Here is a 12969-nt window from a genome sequence, read left to right as displayed (position 1 = left end):
CTGTGGAACGGAAAGAATTTGTATCAGAATTTCTAAAATACAGTGCAGTATTGGACAAGCTCATGAGAATGACAGAAAGCCAAATACAAACAAAAAAATATATATTTTCACATATTTCTGGAAGACAATATCCCAAGTTTACAACTTTCCTATAGGAAATTACTTCCTCCAATGCAGGATGACCCATATGCATATGGTTCAGTGCTAGAGGAAGCCTGCCAAAGGTCACTTCAGATGAAATTCTTGCTACAAATTCAGATTGCAGAAACAGAAACAGAGTTTTAGCAGCAGCCAGGAACAAAGAGACATAACATTGGAAGAAAATTTTATTCCATAATTCTCCTGGATTTTGGTCCAGTCATAGTATGCTGCAAAAATATTACAACAATAATGTGAACCTTCTAAATACAGATAATTGTCACTACATATTCTGTCCCACAAAATATAGTATAAAATATTTTATAAGTGACATTTTGAGGCAGATTCAGAAAGTATTAAAGAGTTTAGCTAAGTTAAAAGGGAAAAATAGTTCATAACTTTCAAAGAAATAAGACATCCGAAGAAAAAACTGATCTTCATGTAGATTTGTACAAATTTTGCAATTTCTGTACATGGGAACTTTTTTTTCTGGCTGCACATAGTCTATCTAATTTGAGATATTAACATAAATGCATATCTAAGTCTATGATATGCTAGGAGAATTATCCAGTTGCATATGAATATGTAAGTCAGAAGGAAGCATTATGTAATAACTAATATTATACTGAAATAGAGCTAATTTTAAGTAGTAACATTTTGATTGGTAGCTCAGTCACTTCACAGTTCTGCTTATTTAGAACTAATAAATCAATAACTTTCTCCCATCTTTAGTTTTTGAGACTAATGTACATATGTGGAAAACAGGACAGGTGTGAATAGAACCCGGTGTGAATGTAAAGGGCATACACAAACAAGCACAAAATAGAATTATGATGAATAAGATATACACCTTTTGGTTTAAAAAAATCATAGCTATGTTATTTAACTCCAGTAGCAGTGAGAATTATCCATTCCTGATACAGGACTCATTCTAACAAAAGCAACTGAGTTAATTAAAAATAAGGAGCCCTCTCACCAAAACAGATATGTAGTGGAAAAAGCTATATGATTTATATGCAATAGATGCTGGTAAAGCCAATGAGAATCAATGTAGGAAAGATACATGAAAAGCTTTATACATGTATATTTCTTTATTTATATTATAATTTACGTGTTTTGATGGTTTAAGATACAGAAATCTTATTAACATCAAACCTTAGATTGTTTGAAAAGCAGAATTATTTGGGTTTATAGAAATTTACTATGAAACAATAAATGCTACATTTCTGGTGAAAGAGTGGCTTCTCCTGGAAATCAGCTGCAGTCATAAATCTTTTAACTGTATCTTAAAAGTGATGTAAACTATAAAACTTTTGTTTTATCAGTAGGCTAGATTGTCAAAAGAACTTTATTATTTACTAATAAACATTTTCTTTTCTTCGAAATCTTGTCAACCTTTAGAAGGATAATTCATAGCCTGTTTATTTTCTCTGGAGAATTTGAAATATTTATGAAAATACTGAGATTTAAGGCTGTGTCTATGATAAATGTTCTTATATTTATATAGAGATTATAAATCTAATATAGCATGATAGTTTCTGGGCAGCTAGAAAAATCATAATGATTTTAAATTAGCATTGTGAGTTATCTGAAGCAGCACTGTGTTTACTTTACTTATTGGCACAAGCTGTGTTATTTTCTTCTTTGGCCATTCTATTTTACTTGTCAAAACCAGATATATCCATTTTCTTTATAGCCACCCTACATTGTAACCTCTCACCAGACACAGTGAATGAAATTAATTTCCTACAGTGGCCAGGTTATATATCTTATTTATCATTTGTTGAAGTGAAGCTGTACTTCTAGATTAGGCGATTTAGGATCTCTTTGTGAGACAAAGGAGTGGTTCACAACATAAGCATCATGTAAGCACTGACCTAGCAAAGTATTTGTGCTGTGATAAACTTTAACCATGTTAGTAATTTTAAGAATTCCGCTGATAAAATTTGTGTGTTTGAATATATGGGCCACCTGGACCATGGTCATAAATCTACCTAGTTTTGTGAAGTAGTACAATATTAAGCTATTGTGCATAAAGTTACATCTTGTCATAATAAATAGGATAAAGAAATTAAAATTTTATTTCTTGTAACTTCCATGCATACTCTATAACTGAAGGTAAGCGATTCATACTCCAGTGTAAGCAGTTTGCAACCCTCCTTTTCATTCTGGAAGAGCACAACACAATTTCATAAGAGCAGTAATGTAATGTAGATAGTTCTATGGTATCATTATGGACTTTGATAGCTTTATAAAGCAAAAATCGGGAAATTTCTGCCCTGTATGTTGGTGTAAAAATCAAATGTAATGACAAACACAGAACAAACAAATGACAAAGTGAAACAAAGAAAGATAGCCAATAACAAAAAACATGTTTAATTTCAGTGTAACATTTATTCAATATCTGTTTGACATTTGTTAGTGGTTTCTCCCTTTTAATAAGTATTAATATTCTAAATATTCTCAAAAAGAAGCTACCAAGGTAGCTTGATACAAATCTATAAAAATGAAAAGCATGGAAAATGAGCTAGGATTCAGTTTTATAATACTTAAATTTATTTTTTTAAATAATTTAAATTCATGGAGTCACAAATAAAAATTTTCCTGCCACTATAATGATTTTCATATAAATTGCCAAAATCCTCTTCAGACGTATTATTATAAACTTGATAAAGAATCAAGAAAATTAACTAAAAGTAAAAAAAAACTAATGCTTTTAACACTGTAAAGCTTCAAGATCTTAATTAAAAAAAAATTCTCAAATTGCTCTTTATTTTTTTTACCAGTTCAAATGGGAGTTAGGTATTGTAATTAATGGGGAAAAAAGGTGTCCTGAACTGGTATTACAAAAAAAGACTTCCTAAACCACCTAATGAAACTAGCACTATCCTTACATTGTGGTGTAAATTCAACACTGACTTTTACCTACTCTTCTTAGTTCCGTGTTTTAATATTGAACATGCTGTAGTAATCAAGAGTAATACTATGTTTGAACTTGTTATCTATAAATGATAAGCCCTATTTATCTGATCTTTTAGGGAGTTCGAGTCTTATTAGGAACTCTCAATCTCTTGGCAATCTTTTTATTGGCTTGAATAGGCAGTGTAGGACAGTGGTTCCTTAAGTAGATGTGTAAGTGGACCACTGCGATTTGAGGTCTGCTGGCTTGAGTTGTAACATTTTTTTTCTTACTGAGAGCACTATAGTGTCATTTGACATGGAATAAAATACAAAAAATGGCTGACAACTGCTTGTCATAGTAAATTGCTGTGTTTTGTATTTCGTCTACCTCTTTGACCTCCAAACTCTGCCTTTGTTGCCTTCAAGTGGCAGACTGCAACCATTACCAACCAGCAGTTGCAGCTTTTCAGACAATGTTGCATTTTAGGGGAACAATGTCTAAAACAAAAAGGGATTTGTTCCTCTGTAATGTGATCATTACTGCTTCATGAGCCACACAGTTCTCTTGGCGTTCTTTAATGAAATGGAATGGAACGGAACACAACGGAACAGAACAGAACAGAGTATTTCTGTTGGAAGGGACCAACAGTGATCATGTAGTCCAACTGCCTGACCAATTCAGGGCTGACTGAAAGTTAAAACATTGTATTAAGGGCATTGTCCAAATACCTCCAGTACGTTCCTGGCTCCTTAACCTTCAGCATTTGCAACACCAACTCTATGTTTTTAGACACTCAAAATAATTTAATAATTTGCAATCCTAAAGCTTTTGAGTGAATCTTGCTTTTTATCTTATCATTGTAATATAAAGCTAGATACATATCTCAGTAAATACATTTAATTAATGATTTACCCACTAAAACTGAATAGGAAGTGTTCCCATGTATTTTAGTGACAGCAATAATAAGCTTAGCTTTTTTTTGTCCTTGGGTTTTACAAAAGTTAGATTCAACTTGAGTTTAAATCATGGCAGATGCTTTGAAATAAATTGCAGTAGCTGAGAGCAATATAAGTAGAACTTTTAATTTTGTATTCCTGAGGTGCTTCTCATTAGAATACATCTACTTCCCATTTTCAGAAATTAATTTCTTAACACAGGAAAACTTGAGTGCAGTGTGTGTAAGAAATTATCATCCTGACCATTTGTGTCATGTACTCATGTAACATGCTGCTACAGTAGGGAAAATTGCATGGAAAAAATTATATTAATGTGCTTCACCCTAAGAATAGTTTGATGGATCCAGATTTTACGAAAATCGTTAAAGTGGCTTTGTGACCACCGAGATTTTATATTGCAACTCTAGAATATGTAGGCTTCATAAACATTCCTGTCATTTATACATTGTATGACCTAATTTTTATTATTTATATAGCATTTTATTTGTTGTACATAATTCCTGATCACAAACAGTTTCTCTAGAATAACAGTTAAAATGGGTAAAGCAAGATTGTTAATAATGTTTCTATGAGTAAGATCAGAGGAAAGTAAAATGGACCTTTTGTGAATGTTACATTAAAAACAGATTAACATTGGGAAAAATGTGTTTTAATTGTCATACTCTATTAAAAATATGGGCCAACATTTTTCTAAATGTGAATGATCTTTGAACTACTCATACTGGATATGTCTGGGTGTTTTATAGTGGGTTTGAAGTTGGTCTGGAAGAGGTTGTATAATTTAGAGATACATCTATTTGTGCTTGGAAATAGCTCCTTATTAGCTGGTATTGCTTTTCTCATGTTCAGCTTCAGGCTATATTGGAGAAATAGGAAATCTATTCTAAAATTTTATAAAAATAATTATACTGTAAGCTAAATTTAGATGTTTCTATCTTGGAAAGATAACCTGACTGCACATGGAAGAATTTCCATATCCCAACTTACGCTACTAAATCATACACACTTTTCTGATCATTAAAAGTCTTTATGACATAGCTAATTCATCCAGTAAATTATTCAAGCATAATGAAAATAAAATATACAAGAAATTATGTTTAATCATGTGCTTTGAAATTCATTCTGTATGAGATGGAGGAAGAAGAAGAAAATGGAGATCAAATCTTTAACAGAGATTAGCAGCCTAGATTACCATGGGGTTTTGCTGATTTATACCAGCTGAAGTGCTGGCCTGCTCACTGAGTTATCAAAATCACAGCTGGTGAGTTCAGACTATTTATTTCTCCTCATTCACCCAATATTAGCTCTAGTGTGTTTATAATATTCTGAAATTCAGTGGAGTGTTTTCAAATTTCAGTTTTCAATTTAGATTTCACACCAAATAAATATGAAATCCATCACGGCAAAGGAAACCCTAATAATAAATACTATAATGTTGGTTCATCATCGTGAAATTTACAGTATGTCAAAAGTGTTCATCTAAAACTTATGTATTGCTTCAAGAACAATGTGCCAAAAAAAATTATATGGGCAATCTCATTAGAGGTCACAATTTTTAGTATTTAGAATGCATACATGCCATTCTGTTATGTCCCAGTAGCTAGATGAAATAAGAAATCAGTTACAATATCACCCAATGGAAATTATTATTTTAACTCAAAATTATATAAAACAAAAATCAGTTTCTGAACTCTGTGTGTGTATATATGTATGTATTTATATTTACAATATACATTATTAATTGGATTTTTAGAAACCAGTGGGAAGTCTGCCATTACCTTGAGCGATGCCAAAATTCCACCCCACTGTCAAAGACTTATCAGAAAGCCTGAAAATATATCTCTGTGCCAGAATAAAATGCCTTGGAGGATTTCATATGTTTAAAAGATTTGTGGAGTTTGTTCAACAATGATTAAGTGACTATGCTAAATAAGTGCTGTTTATTTATGTATGGCTTGGTAATCTTGTTCATACCCTCAGGTTCATGAAAGCCAAGTTAAGAATACATAAAGAAATTATACACAGAGTGTAAAGGGATTTGAGGGTCATTGGCATGTATTTGAACATTGTTCAGTAGCCCTGAAATATCAGTTCCCAGGCCAAATTGTTTCATTAACCTTCTCATTCCCTAACACAGTTTAGTTATCATGTTGGTACCATTTTACTCCTTTCCCCTGGCCCATCACATTATTAAGCAACATGGCTTTTCATCAAGTGCTACGTTGTTTTCACTGATGTTGGTAATACCTTTCAAGTTGCCCTCTTACACAGAGTGTTGCCATTTGCCGGAACGGAGGGAAGAAGCAGCCGCTCAATATGAGAGATCAGCATACTTCATTTATTAAGCTACGGTTACATATTTTATAGCAGTTATAATTAGGTCATACATATTGCAAAAGTTAAGCTCCTCATTGGCTGGCCACCTAAAAGGTCAACCTTCGTCAGCACTCTTTGTTTCTGGGCATAGTTCTCATTTCTTTAACCATAAGGTCCTTGTTCTTACTTTCACAAAAGATAACAAGGATAGAGTGTCTTTGTGAACCATTAGTCTTCACGTAAGCTGTCTTCGATACTTCTTAAGATCTTGATGACTCAACATTCCAATGTTAAAGTGCCCTTGTTCAGCTAACCAATTCTCCACAATTCCCCCGTTTTCTTTTTGGACAAGGAAGGATTGGGTAACACGTTCAAATAATTTTCGGATACAAGAAAGAATACAAGGTAACAAAAGCAATAATAAAGCAATAAACAGCAATACAGATAAACCCTGTTTTAACAAGTCTCTTAACCATCCATTTATGCCTAAAGAAGCAAACCAAGAATCTATGCCTGATGAACCTTCTTTGACATGATGCATACGATTTCTTAACTCTTCTAGCTGTCGATGAATACTTTGTGAATGATCAGAAAGATTTAGGCAACACATGCCTTCAAAATCCTGACATCCATGCCCATTTGCTAAAAGCAAAAAATCTATAGCAGCTCTATTTTGCAAGATTGCGTGGCGTAAGCTATCAACATCAGTGGCAAGACCTGATAAAATGTCAGTTGTAGAATTAAATTGTTTCACTGCCCAGCAAGCTAGAGTTTTTATTTTAGCCCAATTCGCAGCTGCTGCGCCACCAGGAAGAAAAAATGAAAGAGCTACAGTTCCAGCCACTGTGCCAAGATTTACATTATCATTACAATCTGGCTTTATATCATTAAGACTGCGTTTTGCTCTATTCGCTTGTCTTACCAAGTCACGCATGGTGGGTGCAAACATGGTTAACTTGCCTATATAACAGGGTCCTCCCACGGGACGAAATGGTATGGCAGGCCACGCTCTGTCTCCACATATTAGAAAATATCCTTCCGGTAATAATTTCGCCGTAACACTTTCCACATCAAATTCACCGGCATATTTTGAGGTGTTCCAATGGTTAGAATTCCCTGATACATTCTGATATCCTAAGTAAAATTGTATTACATTATCACGGTGCATGATGCGTTTCCATTCATCTCCAAACATGATAGCACCTGAGCCATTGATAGGTCGAAATAGGGGGTAAACTCTGGTACAATTAAGCTTTTGACTAACATTTACTAAAGGCCCAGCAGCTGGAAAAGAACCCCATAGGTCTAATTCTTGCTGAGGTAAATGGATTGATTTATTTAAATGGTAAATCAACTGTTGTAAAAAATACGTATTCTTAACAAGTGTACTATTCCACCAGGTACAGTTATCACCAAAGCCAAAATTCATGTCATTATACTTCCGGTTTAACCAGGTTAAGTATGATTGATCTATGGTTGTATAATTTACTCCCAAAGGTTCAAAATCAGGCCAATGTATATAAGGGTAACCAATTAGACATGTTCGGAAAGGATCACTTGCTTTCTGCAGGGAAAGACAAAAATCTGTAACTCCTGATTGATTTGCCCATGTAACCCACATATTTTGTCTAGGGTCTATTCTATGTAAAGCAAAAACAACAACCACATTTAATAGACTAATCCCCAAAAACAGTGCCATCATCTATGTTTACACTAATGTTGTATGATATGAGACTCAAAACTTTTCTTAATAATGTGGACCTAAAAGATAAATCACTGTTTCAAAGATGTTTTTCACTTGGTCTTACTTAATTTTCAAACAAACCGTTGATCTTCTTTGGAGACAGGCCAAATATCCAGCATTAGATTGGTCTTACTGTACTCGAGACCGCCAACCAATAATCTTTTTGTCAGCTCAATTATCAATTCGACCCAGTGGGTTTGGTAGTAGAAATATTAGTCACTGTTTAACAATTCATGCCCTGTAGCAAGCAACAACTTAGTTAATATAAACTGTTCGTTTAAGCAACTCTCACACTAGCAATTTGCAAGCTTTTTACAACACCACTACTCTTTTCCGTAAGTGTAACATCTACATAAAACCTAAGGATCATAATAATGGCATATAATACAAATTATTACGGTAGCAGATAGTTCTTTCAGTTCGCTCACACGTGAGCCTTCCCCTGTGATAGCATCTGACGTGGTACTACGTCTCGTCACGGACGGGAGCAGTATTTCGTACTGTTTTTTGCTGCTCTTCGGGACTATTTTTATTATTCTCTTCTACTACCGGCTTCACCCATCGGCTAGGGACCCAGAGTGTACCTGCAGGGGTAGAGACACAGACATAACCGCGACCGATATAGATCACATCAACTGGACCTTTCCAGAGCCCTGTTTTTGAATCCTTATACAGCACTTTCATTTGTGGGGTCTCTACATTGGTTTTGGGCAAATGATGCCTAAGAGCAGGTGGAACATCACTATCCCCAAAAACACATAGATAGTTAAGTACAAAGAGTGTTTTGTTAACTCGCTCACGAACATCAGGAATATCTTTAAATTTGTCCAAATATTTCTTAATTGTCCCGTTAGCCCTTTCAACTATCGCCTGCCCCGTAGGAGAGTAGGGAATGCCAGTAACATGAGTGATGTCCCAAAGCTGCAAGAAGCGCTTGAAAGGTCCACTACTATAGGCTGGACCATTGTCTGTTTTAATAGTGGCAGGCACTCCCATTACTGCAAAACAACTAGTCAAATGTCGCCGGACATCGCGAACCTTCTCCCCTGGCTGTGGAGTGGCCCATAACATATGGCTGTACGTGTCTATTGTTACATGCAAGTATTTTAAACGACCCAAAGAAGATACATGTGTGACGTCCATTTGCCAAATTGCATTGGCCTTTAAGCCTCTGGGGTTTACTCCACAGCCAAGTCCTATTCCCGAATTATGGTGACTGCAAATAGTACACGCTTTCACAATAGCACGGGCTTCTGCTAAAGAAATGTTGTAGGATTGCGCTAATCCTCTGGCGTTTTGGTGGAATACAGCATGAGATTCCCGGGCACAGCAATGCGGTGACAATGGAGGTTCTATGCTTGTCGCGACGAGACGATCAGCTCTAGCATTCCCCTCACCAAGACCTTCATTCCACTGATGACTTCTGATATGGAGTACCGCATAAGGCTCCGTTCTTTGATTGATTGCTAACTGAAAGCTAATCAGCAGGCTAGACAGCCGACGATTCTTCAGTTCGCGGAGGCTGGCGTCCTCGATATGATTGGCTATTCCCACCACATATAGAGAGTCTGACACAATATTCAACGGTATATGTTGCCACTTTAGGAATGCCCATACTACCGCGAACAACTCCAAAGTTTGTAAGGAGTCCTCTGGTTGAGCCTGCAAGATCTGGTGCTTCCATTGTGTGTTTTCTTTCCATGTAACTGCAGCAGTTTGTGATCGTCGTCCGGCATCTGTTTGTTAACTGCACGAAGATCATGGAGCAACCGGTACTTTCCAGATTTTTTCTTGATGACAAAGATTGGCGTATTCCATGGACTGGTCGAGAGTCGCAAGTGTCCTTGTGAAAACTGTTCTTGTATTAATTTGTGGGCCTGTTCTAGACTTTCCTTTTTTAACGGCCACTGCTCAATCCACACAGGTGTATTAGTCTTCCATTTCAACTGGATTGGGAAAGTCCAAACAATGGCCGTCCCTAAAAAGGGGTTTCTGTAGTCAGAACCATTCCCATTTGTGCAAGTATGTCACGTCCTATTAGGGCTTGCACCCCGTCAGGTAACGGAATAATAGAGGCACAACAACTGATAACCTTTTCTCCTATAGTCCATTGGAGGAGGGGTGACTTGCGAGCTAAAGTGAGTCCTCCCACTCCGGCTACAGTAGCACCTGTAGTGTGAGAGGGCCAATCAGATGGCCAATAACGTTCACTAATAATAGAGACATCTGCCCCGGTATCCAATAGAGCGGAAAGTGTAATCATCCGATCCACATACTGTACCGAAACTGCTTTGCGAGGTCGCTGTCGTAACCCAAGGGTTAATAAAGCTATTTGGTCTGTGGAACCAAAAGCTCCAGAGCCTCGTGGAGCAGTCTGTACAGGGGCAATGGTTTCAGTTAGGTGAGGTAAAGGTATAAGCTGTGCAATCTTTGATCCTCTTGGAACAAATAAGGGTGGAAACAATGTTTGAACCATTATCTGTATTTCACCTTGATAGTCTTTATCAATCAGGCCCGTTAACACAGTGAGACCCTCCATAGTGGCTGAGGAGCGACCTATTAATAATGCTCCAACGGCTTGGCCATTTACTCGAACAGGTCCTTGTACACCCGTAGCAATTCGCGTGGTGTTAGAGTCTATTAGGGTGCAATTTACTGCTGTTGCCAGGTCCAGCCCAAGGCTTCCGCTGGTGGCGGGTTGGAGAGAAAAGGGTTGTTGTTGGTGGATGCTGGATAAGCGGCCGCATTTTGTGTCGACGCGGGGCGGTTCCTCCCGCTGGTCGTCCCGTTTCCCGACCTTCTTTGTTTACAAGTTGTTTCAGCATGCGAGTCAGAATTGCATCGTTTACACCAGACTGGACCTGCGTTGCATTCTCTTCTCATATGTCCGATTACTCTGCAACGGTAACACCGGGGACGAACTGATCCACGGGGCGCCGGACGAGTTACCGGAGTTTGCAAAGGTGCAAGAGCTGCCATAATTTGGCTGTGCGATGAGCGGGTATGCTCTTGTAAGTTTTTCCCTAACTCTTTCACAGCTTCCACTAGCATAGCTTGTGGTCCCACTGGTACCTGTGCCATCCGCTCTAAACCCTCCTCGATTGACCAAGTGGCGGGAAGGGTGGCTAAAATGTTTCGAGTAGCAGGATTAGAGTTTTGGATTGCGCATTGCTTTAAAATGGTACCTTTCAGATAGTCGGGAACGCCTGCCGCTTGTATAGCGCTGGCCACCCTGTCAATGAACAATCCAAAAGGCTCTTCCCTTCCTTGTTTAATTCCCATGTAGGAAGGAATTCCCCCAGGCTCTTTAAGCTGATCAAAAGCTTGTCGAGCAAGTAACATTGCCTCCTTAGCTTTATCTGGACCTATTAACGCCTGAGCTTCAAGACGTAAATAGGGGCCAAGTCCCATAAGCTCATCAAGTGTAACCCCGTGCAAAGGGTCGCCTGGTTGTCTCACTTCGGCTACGGACCTCATACAGGCTGCTTGCCAGTGTGCATTAAACAATAGTTGTTGATGTTGTGTAAGAATTAACTTCATTATACTTCGTATATCCCCTGGAAGCAAGATGTTAGTTCCCCAAAGGTAGTCTAACATCTGGCGTGTAGGCTCTCCCTTAATACCTGAATCATTAACTGTGGCTCGTAACTGAGTAAGTAGTTTCCAATCTAAATTCTGAATTGTGGCCATTAGGTTACCTTGGCCATCTGGCTGATACATGACTGGAAATGCAGATGTTTCAGTTATGAGATTAGCTGCAGCTTCTTGATCGCCTGAGCTCATAGCCGCCTCCGCGACCTTTTGCCAACATCGCTGACGTTCTGAAGCAAGGTTTGACACACCACGGCCCAAAAAGGGATTATTTCCTCGTCCAGAGACTGGTGTGACAGTACCTAGCACCGGTTGTTCTGCCTCACTAGTGTCGATTATTGCTGTGGAGGCAGGAGGAGCCGTGAGCATCTCCCTTAGAGCTACCCCGTCAGCTTGATGTGAGCTTGTCGACCCATTTCCTAAAGTGGAACTTAAATGGGATAGATCCCAAGGTCCACTAGGGTTCTGTGGGACAACCAAGGTGCGCACGGAAGGGGGCAAAGGGCAGTCAGGCGAAGGAGTAGCACTTGCTTGCTGCACAGAGGGCACTCTGGTAGAAGCCGTACCGTCTAGCCTCTCAGCTGCAGCAGCAGCAACTTTTTGTTCAGCTTTATGCATAGTGATAGTATTTATAACTGCCCGCCACGGCTTCATTAATTTCTTTGCTGTTTTTTCCTCACTTATAACAGCATCGAATAATTTATCCCCTAGCTTTCGCCACTCGCTTTCCTCAAAAACTGTATTAGGATCTGCAAAAAATCCCCTGACCACGCCATAGCTTAATAAGTCAGGAAGTTCCTTTTTCAGATCTATCCCCTCAGTGCCCCGCTTTTCTAAAAAGCATTCGAGCAAATTATACGCCGCTTGTCTGTTCATACCTCAATTTGCGCGCAATTGCAGCCTTTGCAGACTTCGGCGGCGCGTAGCAGGCGGGACAGCCTCTATAGGTGCTCCCGGGCGCGGGGAAGATATCCCTTCCGCCTCCTGCGCTGCTTACAGGACCGCACTCAAATTCTCCGCCGACCGTGGCTCCCGGACTCCGCTATCGGGTCGCCGGTCCTATGTCCTCTGGTCCCGTTCCTGGTCCCTGTTCGGGCGCCAATTTGTTGCCATTTGCCGGAACGGAGGGAAGAAGCAGCCGCTCAATATGAGAGATCAGCATACTTCATTTATTAAGCTACGGTTACATATTTTATAGCAGTTATAATTAGGTCATACATATTGCAAAAGTTAAGCTCCTCATTGGCTGGCCACCTAAAAGGTCAACCTTCGTCAGCACTCTTTGTTTCTGGGCATAGTTCTCATTTCTTTAACCATAAGGT

General features: G+C 38.4%; 1 protein-coding gene and 1 long non-coding RNA gene across 3 annotated transcripts in view; one reads left to right on the top strand and one right to left on the bottom strand.

The window, feature by feature from the left end:
- VEGFC (vascular endothelial growth factor C) overlaps positions 1-12969 on the top strand; it is a 249332-nt gene that overhangs the window by 66095 nt on the left and 170268 nt on the right. The gene's annotated exons all lie outside the window — the stretch shown is intronic.
- Positions 1-12969, bottom strand: part of LOC308070879 — an 89767-nt gene that overhangs the window by 55177 nt on the left and 21621 nt on the right. The gene's annotated exons all lie outside the window — the stretch shown is intronic.

Source organism: Falco punctatus (assembly GCF_963210335.1).
Source record: "Falco punctatus genome assembly, chromosome: 1".
Lineage (NCBI taxonomy): Eukaryota > Metazoa > Chordata > Aves > Falconiformes > Falconidae > Falco > Falco punctatus.
This window is presented reverse-complemented; position numbering and strand designations above follow the sequence as displayed.